General features: G+C 47.5%; 29 non-coding genes across 29 annotated transcripts; all 29 read left to right on the top strand.

The window, feature by feature from the left end:
• The first annotated feature begins 189 nt into the window (after positions 1-189).
• Positions 190-309, top strand: LOC115538772 (5S ribosomal RNA). Its single transcript, XR_003975534.1, has one exon. It is a non-coding gene; the product is annotated as a 5S ribosomal RNA (ribosomal RNA).
• A 421-nt stretch (positions 310-730) lies between these two features.
• LOC115538816 (5S ribosomal RNA) lies at positions 731-849 on the top strand. Its single transcript, XR_003975574.1, has one exon. It is a non-coding gene; the product is annotated as a 5S ribosomal RNA (ribosomal RNA).
• A 420-nt stretch (positions 850-1,269) lies between these two features.
• LOC115538815 (5S ribosomal RNA) lies at positions 1,270-1,388 on the top strand. The gene has a single exon (XR_003975573.1). It is a non-coding gene; the product is annotated as a 5S ribosomal RNA (ribosomal RNA).
• A 421-nt stretch (positions 1,389-1,809) lies between these two features.
• Positions 1,810-1,928, top strand: LOC115538814 (5S ribosomal RNA). Its single transcript, XR_003975572.1, has one exon. It is a non-coding gene; the product is annotated as a 5S ribosomal RNA (ribosomal RNA).
• A 420-nt stretch (positions 1,929-2,348) lies between these two features.
• LOC115538813 (5S ribosomal RNA) lies at positions 2,349-2,467 on the top strand. Its single transcript, XR_003975571.1, has one exon. It is a non-coding gene; the product is annotated as a 5S ribosomal RNA (ribosomal RNA).
• Positions 2,468-2,888: 421 nt separating this feature from the next.
• LOC115538812 (5S ribosomal RNA) lies at positions 2,889-3,007 on the top strand. Its single transcript, XR_003975570.1, has one exon. It is a non-coding gene; the product is annotated as a 5S ribosomal RNA (ribosomal RNA).
• Positions 3,008-3,428: 421 nt separating this feature from the next.
• LOC115538811 (5S ribosomal RNA) lies at positions 3,429-3,547 on the top strand. Its single transcript, XR_003975569.1, has one exon. It is a non-coding gene; the product is annotated as a 5S ribosomal RNA (ribosomal RNA).
• Positions 3,548-3,968: 421 nt separating this feature from the next.
• LOC115538810 (5S ribosomal RNA) lies at positions 3,969-4,087 on the top strand. The gene has a single exon (XR_003975568.1). It is a non-coding gene; the product is annotated as a 5S ribosomal RNA (ribosomal RNA).
• A 422-nt stretch (positions 4,088-4,509) lies between these two features.
• On the top strand, positions 4,510-4,629 carry LOC115538771 (5S ribosomal RNA). The gene has a single exon (XR_003975533.1). It is a non-coding gene; the product is annotated as a 5S ribosomal RNA (ribosomal RNA).
• A 421-nt stretch (positions 4,630-5,050) lies between these two features.
• On the top strand, positions 5,051-5,169 carry LOC115538809 (5S ribosomal RNA). Its single transcript, XR_003975567.1, has one exon. It is a non-coding gene; the product is annotated as a 5S ribosomal RNA (ribosomal RNA).
• Positions 5,170-5,590: 421 nt separating this feature from the next.
• LOC115538807 (5S ribosomal RNA) lies at positions 5,591-5,709 on the top strand. Its single transcript, XR_003975565.1, has one exon. It is a non-coding gene; the product is annotated as a 5S ribosomal RNA (ribosomal RNA).
• Positions 5,710-6,130: 421 nt separating this feature from the next.
• Positions 6,131-6,249, top strand: LOC115538806 (5S ribosomal RNA). Its single transcript, XR_003975564.1, has one exon. It is a non-coding gene; the product is annotated as a 5S ribosomal RNA (ribosomal RNA).
• A 422-nt stretch (positions 6,250-6,671) lies between these two features.
• LOC115538779 (5S ribosomal RNA) lies at positions 6,672-6,790 on the top strand. The gene has a single exon (XR_003975540.1). It is a non-coding gene; the product is annotated as a 5S ribosomal RNA (ribosomal RNA).
• A 422-nt stretch (positions 6,791-7,212) lies between these two features.
• LOC115538835 (5S ribosomal RNA) lies at positions 7,213-7,331 on the top strand. The gene has a single exon (XR_003975592.1). It is a non-coding gene; the product is annotated as a 5S ribosomal RNA (ribosomal RNA).
• A 421-nt stretch (positions 7,332-7,752) lies between these two features.
• On the top strand, positions 7,753-7,871 carry LOC115538805 (5S ribosomal RNA). The gene has a single exon (XR_003975563.1). It is a non-coding gene; the product is annotated as a 5S ribosomal RNA (ribosomal RNA).
• Positions 7,872-8,292: 421 nt separating this feature from the next.
• LOC115538804 (5S ribosomal RNA) lies at positions 8,293-8,411 on the top strand. Its single transcript, XR_003975562.1, has one exon. It is a non-coding gene; the product is annotated as a 5S ribosomal RNA (ribosomal RNA).
• Positions 8,412-8,832: 421 nt separating this feature from the next.
• LOC115538803 (5S ribosomal RNA) lies at positions 8,833-8,951 on the top strand. Its single transcript, XR_003975561.1, has one exon. It is a non-coding gene; the product is annotated as a 5S ribosomal RNA (ribosomal RNA).
• Positions 8,952-9,371: 420 nt separating this feature from the next.
• LOC115538770 (5S ribosomal RNA) lies at positions 9,372-9,491 on the top strand. The gene has a single exon (XR_003975532.1). It is a non-coding gene; the product is annotated as a 5S ribosomal RNA (ribosomal RNA).
• A 421-nt stretch (positions 9,492-9,912) lies between these two features.
• LOC115538802 (5S ribosomal RNA) lies at positions 9,913-10,031 on the top strand. The gene has a single exon (XR_003975560.1). It is a non-coding gene; the product is annotated as a 5S ribosomal RNA (ribosomal RNA).
• A 422-nt stretch (positions 10,032-10,453) lies between these two features.
• Positions 10,454-10,572, top strand: LOC115538801 (5S ribosomal RNA). The gene has a single exon (XR_003975559.1). It is a non-coding gene; the product is annotated as a 5S ribosomal RNA (ribosomal RNA).
• A 421-nt stretch (positions 10,573-10,993) lies between these two features.
• LOC115538798 (5S ribosomal RNA) lies at positions 10,994-11,112 on the top strand. Its single transcript, XR_003975556.1, has one exon. It is a non-coding gene; the product is annotated as a 5S ribosomal RNA (ribosomal RNA).
• Positions 11,113-11,534: 422 nt separating this feature from the next.
• On the top strand, positions 11,535-11,653 carry LOC115538787 (5S ribosomal RNA). Its single transcript, XR_003975547.1, has one exon. It is a non-coding gene; the product is annotated as a 5S ribosomal RNA (ribosomal RNA).
• Positions 11,654-12,073: 420 nt separating this feature from the next.
• On the top strand, positions 12,074-12,192 carry LOC115538774 (5S ribosomal RNA). The gene has a single exon (XR_003975536.1). It is a non-coding gene; the product is annotated as a 5S ribosomal RNA (ribosomal RNA).
• Positions 12,193-12,613: 421 nt separating this feature from the next.
• LOC115538843 (5S ribosomal RNA) lies at positions 12,614-12,732 on the top strand. The gene has a single exon (XR_003975600.1). It is a non-coding gene; the product is annotated as a 5S ribosomal RNA (ribosomal RNA).
• A 422-nt stretch (positions 12,733-13,154) lies between these two features.
• LOC115538842 (5S ribosomal RNA) lies at positions 13,155-13,273 on the top strand. Its single transcript, XR_003975599.1, has one exon. It is a non-coding gene; the product is annotated as a 5S ribosomal RNA (ribosomal RNA).
• Positions 13,274-13,695: 422 nt separating this feature from the next.
• On the top strand, positions 13,696-13,814 carry LOC115538834 (5S ribosomal RNA). Its single transcript, XR_003975591.1, has one exon. It is a non-coding gene; the product is annotated as a 5S ribosomal RNA (ribosomal RNA).
• Positions 13,815-14,236: 422 nt separating this feature from the next.
• LOC115538832 (5S ribosomal RNA) lies at positions 14,237-14,355 on the top strand. The gene has a single exon (XR_003975589.1). It is a non-coding gene; the product is annotated as a 5S ribosomal RNA (ribosomal RNA).
• A 421-nt stretch (positions 14,356-14,776) lies between these two features.
• Positions 14,777-14,896, top strand: LOC115538778 (5S ribosomal RNA). The gene has a single exon (XR_003975539.1). It is a non-coding gene; the product is annotated as a 5S ribosomal RNA (ribosomal RNA).
• A 421-nt stretch (positions 14,897-15,317) lies between these two features.
• On the top strand, positions 15,318-15,436 carry LOC115538820 (5S ribosomal RNA). Its single transcript, XR_003975577.1, has one exon. It is a non-coding gene; the product is annotated as a 5S ribosomal RNA (ribosomal RNA).
• The last annotated feature ends 339 nt before the right edge of the window (positions 15,437-15,775 follow it).

Raw genomic sequence — 15,775 nt, 5'->3', positions numbered from 1 at the left:
AACGATGACGCCCAAGCAGTGTAATGCATTGCGTTCAAATATGTAACTCTGAGTCTGGAATAACGTATTCATTCATTCATTATGGATCTAATCATTGTTTCTGTACAAGTCCCGTCTCTGGCCACGGCAGCGCTCTCACTCCTTACGTCCTCCCCCTGTATAAAAGCTAATATGGTCAAGTCTATAAATGCTTACGGCCATACCACCATTAGGCACGCCCGATCTCGTCTGATCTCGGAAGCTAAGCAGGGTCGGGCCTGGTTAGTACTTGGATGGGTGACCGCCTGGGAATACCAGGTGCTGTAAGCATTATACTTTTTCAACTCGAGCTCATTGGATGCAATGGCCTACCGTGCGCTGATCTTTAGCGCCCACTGTTTTGGAGAATTTAAGCAACATACAGACTCTGACGACGTCTCCTCAAACTCTATTTGTGAAACATGTGGACAGTGTAGTGACGTAGCAGAGAGCTGCAATGACGGCGGTCCACCTTAGTCCATCCCAGGTTTTGCAACGCTACGTTTCTTCAAAAGATCACGCAAACGATGACGCCCAAGCAGTGTAATGCATTGCGTTCAAATATGTAACTCTGAGTCTGGAATAACGTATTCATTCATTCATTATGGATCTAATCATTGTTTCTGTACAAGTCCCGTCTCTGGCCACGGCAGCGCTCTCACTCCTTACGTCCTCCCCCTGTATAAAAGCTAATATGGTCAAGTCTATAATTGCTTACGGCCATACCACCTTAGGCACGCCCGATCTCGTCTGATCTCGGAAGCTAAGCAGGGTCGGGCCTGGTTAGTACTTGGATGGGTGACCGCCTGGGAATACCAGGTGCTGTAAGCATTATACTTTTTCAACTCGAGCTCATTGGATGCAATGGCCTACCGTGCGCTGATCTTTAGCGCCCACTGTTTTGGAGAATTTAAGCAACATACAGACTCTGACGACGTCTCCTCAAACTCTATTTGTGAAACATGTGGACAGTGTAGTGACGTAGCAGAGAGCTGCAATGACGGCGGTCCACCTTAGTCCATCCCAGGTTTTGCAACGCTACGTTTCTTCAAAAGATCACGCAAACGATGACGCCCAAGCAGTGTAATGCATTGCGTTCAAATATGTAACTCTGAGTCTGGAATAACGTATTCATTCATTCATTATGGATCTAATCATTGTTTCTGTACAAGTCCCGTCTCTGGCCACGGCAGCGCTCTCACTCCTTACGTCCTCCCCCTGTATAAAAGCTAATATGGTCAAGTCTATAATGCTTACGGCCATACCACCTTAGGCACGCCCGATCTCGTCTGATCTCGGAAGCTAAGCAGGGTCGGGCCTGGTTAGTACTTGGATGGGTGACCGCCTGGGAATACCAGGTGCTGTAAGCATTATACTTTTTCAACTCGAGCTCATTGGATGCAATGGCCTACCGTGCGCTGATCTTTAGCGCCCACTGTTTTGGAGAATTTAAGCAACATACAGACTCTGACGACGTCTCCTCAAACTCTATTTGTGAAACATGTGGACAGTGTAGTGACGTAGCAGAGAGCTGCAATGACGGCGGTCCACCTTAGTCCATCCCAGGTTTTGCAACGCTACGTTTCTTCAAAAGATCACGCAAACGATGACGCCCAAGCAGTGTAATGCATTGCGTTCAAATATGTAACTCTGAGTCTGGAATAACGTATTCATTCATTCATTATGGATCTAATCATTGTTTCTGTACAAGTCCCGTCTCTGGCCACGGCAGCGCTCTCACTCCTTACGTCCTCCCCCTGTATAAAAGCTAATATGGTCAAGTCTATAATTGCTTACGGCCATACCACCTTAGGCACGCCCGATCTCGTCTGATCTCGGAAGCTAAGCAGGGTCGGGCCTGGTTAGTACTTGGATGGGTGACCGCCTGGGAATACCAGGTGCTGTAAGCATTATACTTTTTCAACTCGAGCTCATTGGATGCAATGGCCTACCGTGCGCTGATCTTTAGCGCCCACTGTTTTGGAGAATTTAAGCAACATACAGACTCTGACGACGTCTCCTCAAACTCTATTTGTGAAACATGTGGACAGTGTAGTGACGTAGCAGAGAGCTGCAATGACGGCGGTCCACCTTAGTCCATCCCAGGTTTTGCAACGCTACGTTTCTTCAAAAGATCACGCAAACGATGACGCCCAAGCAGTGTAATGCATTGCGTTCAAATATGTAACTCTGAGTCTGGAATAACGTATTCATTCATTCATTATGGATCTAATCATTGTTTCTGTACAAGTCCCGTCTCTGGCCACGGCAGCGCTCTCACTCCTTACGTCCTCCCCCTGTATAAAAGCTAATATGGTCAAGTCTATAATGCTTACGGCCATACCACCTTAGGCACGCCCGATCTCGTCTGATCTCGGAAGCTAAGCAGGGTCGGGCCTGGTTAGTACTTGGATGGGTGACCGCCTGGGAATACCAGGTGCTGTAAGCATTATACTTTTTCAACTCGAGCTCATTGGATGCAATGGCCTACCGTGCGCTGATCTTTAGCGCCCACTGTTTTGGAGAATTTAAGCAACATACAGACTCTGACGACGTCTCCTCAAACTCTATTTGTGAAACATGTGGACAGTGTAGTGACGTAGCAGAGAGCTGCAATGACGGCGGTCCACCTTAGTCCATCCCAGGTTTTGCAACGCTACGTTTCTTCAAAAGATCACGCAAACGATGACGCCCAAGCAGTGTAATGCATTGCGTTCAAATATGTAACTCTGAGTCTGGAATAACGTATTCATTCATTCATTATGGATCTAATCATTGTTTCTGTACAAGTCCCGTCTCTGGCCACGGCAGCGCTCTCACTCCTTACGTCCTCCCCCTGTATAAAAGCTAATATGGTCAAGTCTATAATTGCTTACGGCCATACCACCTTAGGCACGCCCGATCTCGTCTGATCTCGGAAGCTAAGCAGGGTCGGGCCTGGTTAGTACTTGGATGGGTGACCGCCTGGGAATACCAGGTGCTGTAAGCATTATACTTTTTCAACTCGAGCTCATTGGATGCAATGGCCTACCGTGCGCTGATCTTTAGCGCCCACTGTTTTGGAGAATTTAAGCAACATACAGACTCTGACGACGTCTCCTCAAACTCTATTTGTGAAACATGTGGACAGTGTAGTGACGTAGCAGAGAGCTGCAATGACGGCGGTCCACCTTAGTCCATCCCAGGTTTTGCAACGCTACGTTTCTTCAAAAGATCACGCAAACGATGACGCCCAAGCAGTGTAATGCATTGCCTTCAAATATGTAACTCTGAGTCTGGAATAACGTATTCATTCATTCATTATGGATCTAATCATTGTTTCTGTACAAGTCCCGTCTCTGGCCACGGCAGCGCTCTCACTCCTTACGTCCTCCCCCTGTATAAAAGCTAATATGGTCAAGTCTATAATTGCTTACGGCCATACCACCTTAGGCACGCCCGATCTCGTCTGATCTCGGAAGCTAAGCAGGGTCGGGCCTGGTTAGTACTTGGATGGGTGACCGCCTGGGAATACCAGGTGCTGTAAGCATTATACTTTTTCAACTCGAGCTCATTGGATGCAATGGCCTACCGTGCGCTGATCTTTAGCGCCCACTGTTTTGGAGAATTTAAGCAACATACAGACTCTGACGACGTCTCCTCAAACTCTATTTGTGAAACATGTGGACAGTGTAGTGACGTAGCAGAGAGCTGCAATGACGGCGGTCCACCTTAGTCCATCCCAGGTTTTGCAACGCTACGTTTCTTCAAAAGATCACGCAAACGATGACGCCCAAGCAGTGTAATGCATTGCGTTCAAATATGTAACTCTGAGTCTGGAATAACGTATTCATTCATTCATTATGGATCTAATCATTGTTTCTGTACAAGTCCCGTCTCTGGCCACGGCAGCGCTCTCACTCCTTACGTCCTCCCCCTGTATAAAAGCTAATATGGTCAAGTCTATAATTGCTTACGGCCATACCACCTTAGGCACGCCCGATCTCGTCTGATCTCGGAAGCTAAGCAGGGTCGGGCCTGGTTAGTACTTGGATGGGTGACCGCCTGGGAATACCAGGTGCTGTAAGCATTATACTATTTCAACTCGAGCTCATTGGATGCAATGGCCTACCGTGCGCTGATCTTTAGCGCCCACTGTTTTGGAGAATTTAAGCAACATACAGACTCTGACGACGTCTCCTCAAACTCTATTTGTGAAACATGTGGACAGTGTAGTGACGTAGCAGAGAGCTGCAATGACGGCGGTCCACCTTAGTCCATCCCAGGTTTTGCAACGCTACGTTTCTTCAAAAGATCACGCAAACGATGACGCCCAAGCAGTGTAATGCATTGCGTTCAAATATGTAACTCTGAGTCTGGAATAACGTATTCATTCATTCATTATGGATCTAATCATTGTTTCTGTACAAGTCCCGTCTCTGGCCACGGCAGCGCTCTCACTCCTTACGTCCTCCCCCTGTATAAAAGCTTAATATGGTCAAGTCTATAAATGCTTACGGCCATACCACCATTAGGCACGCCCGATCTCGTCTGATCTCGGAAGCTAAGCAGGGTCGGGCCTGGTTAGTACTTGGATGGGTGACCGCCTGGGAATACCAGGTGCTGTAAGCATTATACTTTTTCAACTCGAGCTCATTGGATGCAATGGCCTACCGTGCGCTGATCTTTAGCGCCCACTGTTTTGGAGAATTTAAGCAACATACAGACTCTGACGACGTCTCCTCAAACTCTATTTGTGAAACATGTGGACAGTGTAGTGACGTAGCAGAGAGCTGCAATGACGGCGGTCCACCTTAGTCCATCCCAGGTTTTGCAACGCTACGTTTCTTCAAAAGATCACGCAAACGATGACGCCCAAGCAGTGTAATGCATTGCGTTCAAATATGTTGCTCTGAGTCTGGAATAACGTATTCATTCATTCATTATGGATCTAATCATTGTTTCTGTACAAGTCCCGTCTCTGGCCACGGCAGCGCTCTCACTCCTTACGTCCTCCCCCTGTATAAAAGCTAATATGGTCAAGTCTATAATTGCTTACGGCCATACCACCTTAGGCACGCCCGATCTCGTCTGATCTCGGAAGCTAAGCAGGGTCGGGCCTGGTTAGTACTTGGATGGGTGACCGCCTGGGAATACCAGGTGCTGTAAGCATTATACTATTTCAACTCGAGCTCATTGGATGCAATGGCCTACCGTGCGCTGATCTTTAGCGCCCACTGTTTTGGAGAATTTAAGCAACATACAGACTCTGACGACGTCTCCTCAAACTCTATTTGTGAAACATGTGGACAGTGTAGTGACGTAGCAGAGAGCTGCAATGACGGCGGTCCACCTTAGTCCATCCCAGGTTTTGCAACGCTACGTTTCTTCAAAAGATCACGCAAACGATGACGCCCAAGCAGTGTAATGCATTGCGTTCAAATATGTAACTCTGAGTCTGGAATAACGTATTCATTCATTCATTATGGATCTAATCATTGTTTCTGTACAAGTCCCGTCTCTGGCCACGGCAGCGCTCTCACTCCTTACGTCCTCCCCCTGTATAAAAGCTAATATGGTCAAGTCTATAATTGCTTACGGCCATACCACCTTAGGCACGCCCGATCTCGTCTGATCTCGGAAGCTAAGCAGGGTCGGGCCTGGTTAGTACTTGGATGGGTGACCGCCTGGGAATACCAGGTGCTGTAAGCATTATACTTTTTCAACTCGAGCTCATTGGATGCAATGGCCTACCGTGCGCTGATCTTTAGCGCCCACTGTTTTGGAGAATTTAAGCAACATACAGACTCTGACGACGTCTCCTCAAACTCTATTTGTGAAACATGTGGACAGTGTAGTGACGTAGCAGAGAGCTGCAATGACGGCGGTCCACCTTAGTCCATCCCAGGTTTTGCAACGCTACGTTTCTTCAAAAGATCACGCAAACGATGACGCCCAAGCAGTGTAATGCATTGCGTTCAAATATGTAACTCTGAGTCTGGAATAACGTATTCATTCATTCATTATGGATCTAATCATTGTTTCTGTACAAGTCCCGTCTCTGGCCACGGCAGCGCTCTCACTCCTTACGTCCTCCCCCTGTATAAAAGCTAATATGGTCAAGTGTATATATGCTTACGGCCATACCACCTTAGGCACGCCCGATCTCGTCTGATCTCGGAAGCTAAGCAGGGTCGGGCCTGGTTAGTACTTGGATGGGTGACCGCCTGGGAATACCAGGTGCTGTAAGCATTATACTATTTCAACTCGAGCTCATTGGATGCAATGGCCTACCGTGCGCTGATCTTTAGCGCCGACTGTTTTGGAGAATTTAAGCAACATACAGACTCTGACGACGTCTCCTCAAAGCTCTATTTGTGAAACATGTGGACAGTGTAGTGACGTAGCAGAGAGCTGCAATGACGGCGGTCCACCTTAGTCCATCCCAGGTTTTGCAACGCTACGTTTCTTCTAAAGATCACGCAAACGATGACGCCCAAGCAGTGTAATGCATTGCGTTCAAATATGTAACTCTGAGTCTGGAATAACGTATTCATTCATTCATTATGGATCTAATCATTGTTTCTGTACAAGTCCCGTCTCTGGCCACGGCAGCGCTCTCACTCCTTACGTCCTCCCCCTGTATAAAAGCTAATATGGTCAAGTCTATAATTGCTTACGGCCATACCACCTTAGGCACGCCCGATCTCGTCTGATCTCCGAAGCTAAGCAGGGTCGGGCCTGGTTAGTACTTGGATGGGTGACCGCCTGGGAATACCAGGTGCTGTAAGCATTATACTATTTCAACTCGAGCTCATTGGATGCAATGGCCTACCGTGCGCTGATCTTTAGCGCCCACTGTTTTGGAGAATTTAAGCAACATACAGACTCTGACGACGTCTCCTCAAACTCTATTTGTGAAACATGTGGACAGTGTAGTGACGTAGCAGAGAGCTGCAATGACGGCGGTCCACCTTAGTCCATCCCAGGTTTTGCAACGCTACGTTTCTTCAAAAGATCACGCAAACGATGACGCCCAAGCAGTGTAATGCATTGCGTTCAAATATGTTAGCTCTGAGTCTGGAATAACGTATTCATTCATTCATTATGGATCTAATCATTGTTTCTGTACAAGTCCCGTCTCTGGCCACGGCAGCGCTCTCACTCCTTACGTCCTCCCCCTGTATAAAAGCTAATATGGTCAAGTCTATAAATGCTTACGGCCATACCACCATAGGCACGCCCGATCTCGTCTGATCTCGGAAGCTAAGCAGGGTCGGGCCTGGTTAGTACTTGGATGGGTGACCGCCTGGGAATACCAGGTGCTGTAAGCATTATACTTTTTCAACTCGAGCTCATTGGATGCAATGGCCTACCGTGCGCTGATCTTTAGCGCCCACTGTTTTGGAGAATTTAAGCAACATACAGACTCTGACGACGTCTCCTCAAACTCTATTTGTGAAACATGTGGACAGTGTAGTGACGTAGCAGAGAGCTGCAATGACGGCGGTCCACCTTAGTCCATCCCAGGTTTTGCAACGCTACGTTTCTTCAAAAGATCACGCAAACGATGACGCCCAAGCAGTGTAATGCATTGCGTTCAAATATGTAACTCTGAGTCTGGAATAACGTATTCATTCATTCATTATGGATCTAATCATTGTTTCTGTACAAGTCCCGTCTCTGGCCACGGCAGCGCTCTCACTCCTTACGTCCTCCCCCTGTATAAAAGCTAATATGGTCAAGTCTATAATTGCTTACGGCCATACCACCTTAGGCACGCCCGATCTCGTCTGATCTCGGAAGCTAAGCAGGGTCGGGCCTGGTTAGTACTTGGATGGGTGACCGCCTGGGAATACCAGGTGCTGTAAGCATTATACTTTTTCAACTCGAGCTCATTGGATGCAATGGCCTACCGTGCGCTGATCTTTAGCGCCCACTGTTTTGGAGAATTTAAGCAACATACAGACTCTGACGACGTCTCCTCAAACTCTATTTGTGAAACATGTGGACAGTGTAGTGACGTAGCAGAGAGCTGCAATGACGGCGGTCCACCTTAGTCCATCCCAGGTTTTGCAACGCTACGTTTCTTCAAAAGATCACGCAAACGATGACGCCCAAGCAGTGTAATGCATTGCGTTCAAATATGTAACTCTGAGTCTGGAATAACGTATTCATTCATTCATTATGGATCTAATCATTGTTTCTGTACAAGTCCCGTCTCTGGCCACGGCAGCGCTCTCACTCCTTACGTCCTCCCCCTGTATAAAAGCTAATATGGTCAAGTCTATAATTGCTTACGGCCATACCACCTTAGGCACGCCCGATCTCGTCTGATCTCGGAAGCTAAGCAGGGTCGGGCCTGGTTAGTACTTGGATGGGTGACCGCCTGGGAATACCAGGTGCTGTAAGCATTATACTATTTCAACTCGAGCTCATTGGATGCAATGGCCTACCGTGCGCTGATCTTTAGCGCCCACTGTTTTGGAGAATTTAAGCAACATACAGACTCTGACGACGTCTCCTCAAGCTCTATTTGTGAAACATGTGGACAGTGTAGTGACGTAGCAGAGAGCTGCAATGACGGCGGTCCACCTTAGTCCATCCCAGGTTTTGCAACGCTACGTTTCTTCTAAAGATCACGCAAACGATGACGCCAAAGCAGTGTAATGCATTGCCTTCAAATATGTAACTCTGAGTCTGGAATAACGTATTCATTCATTCATTATGGATCTAATCATTGTTTCTGTACAAGTCCCGTCTCTGGCCACGGCAGCGCTCTCACTCCTTACGTCCTCCCCCTGTATAAAAGCTAATATGGTCAAGTCTATAATTGCTTACGGCCATACCACCTTAGGCACGCCCGATCTCGTCTGATCTCGGAAGCTAAGCAGGGTCGGGCCTGGTTAGTACTTGGATGGGTGACCGCCTGGGAATACCAGGTGCTGTAAGCATTATACTTTTTCAACTCGAGCTCATTGGATGCAATGGCCTACCGTGCGCTGATCTTTAGCGCCCACTGTTTTGGAGAATTTAAGCAACATACAGACTCTGACGACGTCTCCTCAAACTCTATTTGTGAAACATGTGGACAGTGTAGTGACGTAGCAGAGAGCTGCAATGACGGCGGTCCACCTTAGTCCATCCCAGGTTTTGCAACGCTACGTTTCTTCAAAAGATCACGCAAACGATGACGCCCAAGCAGTGTAATGCATTGCGTTCAAATATGTAACTCTGAGTCTGGAATAACGTATTCATTCATTCATTATGGATCTAATCATTGTTTCTGTACAAGTCCCGTCTCTGGCCACGGCAGCGCTCTCACTCCTTACGTCCTCCCCCTGTATAAAAGCTAATATGGTCAAGTCTATAATGCTTACGGCCATACCACCATTAGGCACGCCCGATCTCGTCTGATCTCGGAAGCTAAGCAGGGTCGGGCCTGGTTAGTACTTGGATGGGTGACCGCCTGGGAATACCAGGTGCTGTAAGCATTATACTTTTTCAACTCGAGCTCATTGGATGCAATGGCCTACCGTGCGCTGATCTTTAGCGCCCACTGTTTTGGAGAATTTAAGCAACATACAGACTCTGACGACGTCTCCTCAAACTCTATTTGTGAAACATGTGGACAGTGTAGTGACGTAGCAGAGAGCTGCAATGACGGCGGTCCACCTTAGTCCATCCCAGGTTTTGCAACGCTACGTTTCTTCAAAAGATCACGCAAACGATGACGCCCAAGCAGTGTAATGCATTGCGTTCAAATATGTAACTCTGAGTCTGGAATAACGTATTCATTCATTCATTATGGATCTAATCATTGTTTCTGTACAAGTCCCGTCTCTGGCCACGGCAGCGCTCTCACTCCTTACGTCCTCCCCCTGTATAAAAGCTAATATGGTCAAGTCTATAAATGCTTACGGCCATACCACCTTAGGCACGCCCGATCTCGTCTGATCTCGGAAGCTAAGCAGGGTCGGGCCTGGTTAGTACTTGGATGGGTGACCGCCTGGGAATACCAGGTGCTGTAAGCATTATACTTTTTCAACTCGAGCTCATTGGATGCAATGGCCTACCGTGCGCTGATCTTTAGCGCCCACTGTTTTGGAGAATTTAAGCAACATACAGACTCTGACGACGTCTCCTCAAACTCTATTTGTGAAACATGTGGACAGTGTAGTGACGTAGCAGAGAGCTGCAATGACGGCGGTCCACCTTAGTCCATCCCAGGTTTTGCAACGCTACGTTTCTTCTAAAAGATCACGCAAACGATGACGCCCAAGCAGTGTAATGCATTGCGTTCAAATATGTAACTCTGAGTCTGGAATAACGTATTCATTCATTCATTATGGATCTAATCATTGTTTCTGTACAAGTCCCGTCTCTGGCCACGGCAGCGCTCTCACTCCTTACGTCCTCCCCCTGTATAAAAGCTAATATGGTCAAGTCTATAATTGCTTACGGCCATACCACCTTAGGCACGCCCGATCTCGTCTGATCTCGGAAGCTAAGCAGGGTCGGGCCTGGTTAGTACTTGGATGGGTGACCGCCTGGGAATACCAGGTGCTGTAAGCATTATACTATTTCAACTCGAGCTCATTGGATGCAATGGCCTACCGTGCGCTGATCTTTAGCGCCCACTGTTTTGGAGAATTTAAGCAACATACAGACTCTGACGACGTCTCCTCAAACTCTATTTGTGAAACATGTGGACAGTGTAGTGACGTAGCAGAGAGCTGCAATGACGGCGGTCCACCTTAGTCCATCCCAAGTTTTGCAACGCTACGTTTCTTCAAAAGATCACGCAAACGATGACGCCCAAGCAGTGTAATGCATTGCGTTCAAATATGTAACTCTGAGTCTGGAATAACGTATTCATTCATTCATTATGGATCTAATCATTGTTTCTGTACAAGTCCCGTCTCTGGCCACGGCAGCGCTCTCACTCCTTACGTCCTCCCCCTGTATAAAAGCTAATATGGTCAAGTCTATAATTGCTTACGGCCATACCACCTTAGGCACGCCCGATCTCGTCTGATCTCGGAAGCTAAGCAGGGTCGGGCCTGGTTAGTACTTGGATGGGTGACCGCCTGGGAATACCAGGTGCTGTAAGCATTATACTATTTCAACTCGAGCTCATTGGATGCAATGGCCTACCGTGCGCTGATCTTTAGCGCCCACTGTTTTGGAGAATTTAAGCAACATACAGACTCTGACGACGTCTCCTCAAACTCTATTTGTGAAACATGTGGACAGTGTAGTGACGTAGCAGAGAGCTGCAATGACGGCGGTCCACCTTAGTCCATCCCAGGTTTTGCAACGCTACGTTTCTTCAAAAGATCACGCAAACGATGACGCCCAAGCAGTGTAATGCATTGCGTTCAAATATGTAACTCTGAGTCTGGAATAACGTATTCATTCATTCATTATGGATCTAATCATTGTTTCTGTACAAGTCCCGTCTCTGGCCACGGCAGCGCTCTCACTCCTTACGTCCTCCCCCTGTATAAAAGCTAATATGGTCAAGTCTATAATATGCTTACGGCCATACCACCTTAGGCACGCCCGATCTCGTCTGATCTCGGAAGCTAAGCAGGGTCGGGCCTGGTTAGTACTTGGATGGGTGACCGCCTGGGAATACCAGGTGCTGTAAGCATTATACTTTTTCAACTCGAGCTCATTGGATGCAATGGCCTACCGTGCGCTGATCTTTAGCGCCCACTGTTTTGGAGAATTTAAGCAACATACAGACTCTGACGACGTCTCCTCAAACTCTATTTGTGAAACATGTGGACAGTGTAGTGACGTAGCAGAGAGCTGCAATGACGGCGGTCCACCTTAGTCCATCCCAGGTTTTGCAACGCTACGTTTCTTCAAAAGATCACGCAAACGATGACGCCCAAGCAGTGTAATGCATTGCGTTCAAATATGTAACTCTGAGTCTGGAATAACGTATTCATTCATTCATTATGGATCTAATCATTGTTTCTGTACAAGTCCCGTCTCTGGCCACGGCAGCGCTCTCACTCCTTACGTCCTCCCCCTGTATAAAAGCTAATATGGTCAAGTCTATAATGCTTACGGCCATACCACCTTAGGCACGCCCGATCTCGTCTGATCTCGGAAGCTAAGCAGGGTCGGGCCTGGTTAGTACTTGGATGGGTGACCGCCTGGGAATACCAGGTGCTGTAAGCATTATACTTTTTCAACTCGAGCTCATTGGATGCAATGGCCTACCGTGCGCTGATCTTTAGCGCCCACTGTTTTGGAGAATTTAAGCAACATACAGACTCTGACGACGTCTCCTCAAACTCTATTTGTGAAACATGTGGACAGTGTAGTGACGTAGCAGAGAGCTGCAATGACGGCGGTCCACCTTAGTCCATCCCAGGTTTTGCAACGCTACGTTTCTTCAAAAGATCACCCAAACGATGACGCCCAAGCAGTGTAATGCATTGCGTTCAAATATGTAACTCTGAGTCTGGAATAACGTATTCATTCATTCATTATGGATCTAATCATTGTTTCTGTACAAGTCCCGTCTCTGGCCACGGCAGCGCTCTCACTCCTTACGTCCTCCCCCTGTATAAAAGCTAATATGGTCAAGTCTATAATTGCTTACGGCCATACCACCTTAGGCACGCCCGATCTCGTCTGATCTCGGAAGCTAAGCAGGGTCGGGCCTGGTTAGTACTTGGATGGGTGACCGCCTGGGAATACCAGGTGCTGTAAGCATTATACTATTTTCAACTCGAGCTCATTGGATGCAATGGCCTACCGTGCGCTGATCTTTAGCGCCCACTGTTTTGGAGAATTTAAGCAACATACAGACTCTGACGACGTCTCCTCAAACTCTATTTGTGAAACATGTGGACAGTGTAGTGACGTAGCAGAGAGCTGCAATGACGGCGGTCCACCTTAGTCCATCCCAGGTTTTGCAACGCTACGTTTCTTCAAAAGATCACGCAAACGATGACGCCCAAGCAGTGTAATGCATTGCGTTCAAATATGTAACTCTGAGTCTGGAATAACGTATTCATTCATTCATTATGGATCTAATCATTGTTTCTGTACAAGTCCCGTCTCTGGCCACGGCAGCGCTCTCACTCCTTACGTCCTCCCCCTGTATAAAAGCTAATATGGTCAAGTCTATAATTGGTTACGGCCATACCACCTTAGGCACGCCCGATCTCGTCTGATCTCGGAAGCTAAGCAGGGTCGGGCCTGGTTAGTACTTGGATGGGTGACCGCCTGGGAATACCAGGTGCTGTAAGCATTATACTATTTCAACTCGAGCTCATTGGATGCAATGGCCTACCGTGCGCTGATCTTTAGCGCCCACTGTTTTGGAGAATTTAAGCAACATACAGACTCTGACGACGTCTCCTCAAACTCTATTTGTGAAACATGTGGACAGTGTATTGACGTAGCAGAGAGCTGCAATGACGGCGGTCCACCTTAGTCCATCCCAGGTTTTGCAACGCTACGTTTCTTCAAAAGATCACGCAAACGATGACGCCCAAGCAGTGTAATGCATTGCGTTCAAATATGTAACTCTGAGTCTGGAATAACGTATTCATTCATTCATTATGGATCTAATCATTGTTTCTGTACAAGTCCCGTCTCTGGCCACGGCAGCGCTCTCACTCCTTACGTCCTCCCCCTGTATAAAAGCTTACTATGGTCAAGTCTATAAATGCTTACGGCCATACCACCATAGGCACGCCCGATCTCGTCTGATCTCGGAAGCTAAGCAGGGTCGGGCCTGGTTAGTACTTGGATGGGTGACCGCCTGGGAATACCAGGTGCTGTAAGCATTATACTTTTTCAACTCGAGCTCATTGGATGCAATGGCCTACCGTGCGCTGATCTTTAGCGCCCACTGTTTTGGAGAATTTAAGCAACATACAGACTCTGACGACGTCTCCTCAAACTCTATTTGTGAAACATGTGGACAGTGTAGTGACGTAGCAGAGAGCTGCAATGACGGCGGTCCACCTTAGTCCATCCCAGGTTTTGCAACGCTACGTTTCTTCAAAAGATCACGCAAACGATGACGCCCAAGCAGTGTAATGCATTGCGTTCAAATATGTTAGCTCTGAGTCTGGAATAACGTATTCATTCATTCATTATGGATCTAATCATTGTTTCTGTACAAGTCCCGTCTCTGGCCACGGCAGCGCTCTCACTCCTTACGTCCTCCCCCTGTATAAAAGCTAATATGGTCAAGTCTATAATTGCTTACGGCCATACCACCTTAGGCACGCCCGATCTCGTCTGATCTCGGAAGCTAAGCAGGGTCGGGCCTGGTTAGTACTTGGATGGGTGACCGCCTGGGAATACCAGGTGCTGTAAGCATTATACTATTTCAACTCGAGCTCATTGGATGCAATGGCCTACCGTGCGCTGATCTTTAGCGCCCACTGTTTTGGAGAATTTAAGCAACATACAGACTCTGACGACGTCTCCTCAAACTCTATTTGTGAAACATGTGGACAGTGTAGTGACGTAGCAGAGAGCTGCAATGACGGCGGTCCACCTTAGTCCATCCCAGGTTTTGCAACGCTACGTTTCTTCAAAAGATCACGCAAACGATGACGCCAAAGCAGTGTAATGCATTGCGTTCAAATATGTAACTCTGAGTCTGGAATAACGTATTCATTCATTCATTATGGATCTAATCATTGTTTCTGTACAAGTCCCGTCTCTGGCCACGGCAGCGCTCTCACTCCTTACGTCCTCCCCCTGTATAAAAGCTAATATGGTCAAGTCTATAATTGCTTACGGCCATACCACCATTAGGCACGCCCGATCTCGTCTGATCTCGGAAGCTAAGCAGGGTCGGGCCTGGTTAGTACTTGGATGGGTGACCGCCTGGGAATACCTGGTGCTGTAAGCATTATACTTTTTCAACTCGAGCTCATTGGATGCAATGGCCTACCGTGCGCTGATCTTTAGCGCCCACTGTTTTGGAGAATTTAAGCAACATACAGACTCTGACGACGTCTCCTCAAACTCTATTTGTGAAACATGTGGACAGTGTAGTGACGTAGCAGAGAGCTGCAATGACGGCGGTCCACCTTAGTCCATCCCAGGTTTTGCAACGCTACGTTTCTTCAAAAGATCACGCAAACGATGACGCCCAAGCAGTGTAATGCATTGCGTTCAAATATGTAACTCTGAGTCTGGAATAACGTATTCATTCATTCATTATGGATCTAATCATTGTTTCTGTACAAGTCCCGTCTCTGGCCACGGCAGCGCTCTCACTCCTTACGTCCTCCCCCTGTATAAAAGCTAATATGGTCAAGTCTATAAATGCTTACGGCCATACCACCTTAGGCACGCCCGATCTCGTCTGATCTCGGAAGCTAAGCAGGGTCGGGCCTGGTTAGTACTTGGATGGGTGACCGCCTGGGAATACCAGGTGCTGTAAGCATTATACTATTTTCAACTCGAGCTCATTGGATGCAATGGCCTACCGTGCGCTGATCTTTAGCGCCCACTGTTTTGGAGAATTTAAGCAACATACAGACTCTGACGACGTCTCCTCAAACTCTATTTGTGAAACATGTGGACAGTGTAGTGACGTAGCAGAGAGCTGCAATGACGGCGGTCCACCTTAGTCCATCCCAGGTTTTGCAACGCTACGTTTCTTCAAAAGATCACGCAAACGATGACGCCCAAGCAGTGTAATGCATTGCGTTCAAATATGTAACTCTGAGTCTGGAATAACGTATTCATTCATTCATTATGGATCTAATCATTGTTTCTGTAC

The sequence above is a fragment of the Gadus morhua genome, unplaced genomic scaffold (genome assembly GCF_902167405.1).
Source record: "Gadus morhua unplaced genomic scaffold, gadMor3.0, whole genome shotgun sequence".
NCBI lineage: Eukaryota > Metazoa > Chordata > Actinopteri > Gadiformes > Gadidae > Gadus > Gadus morhua.
Note: the sequence above shows the minus strand (reverse complement) of the source record. Positions and strands in the feature narration are given on the sequence as shown.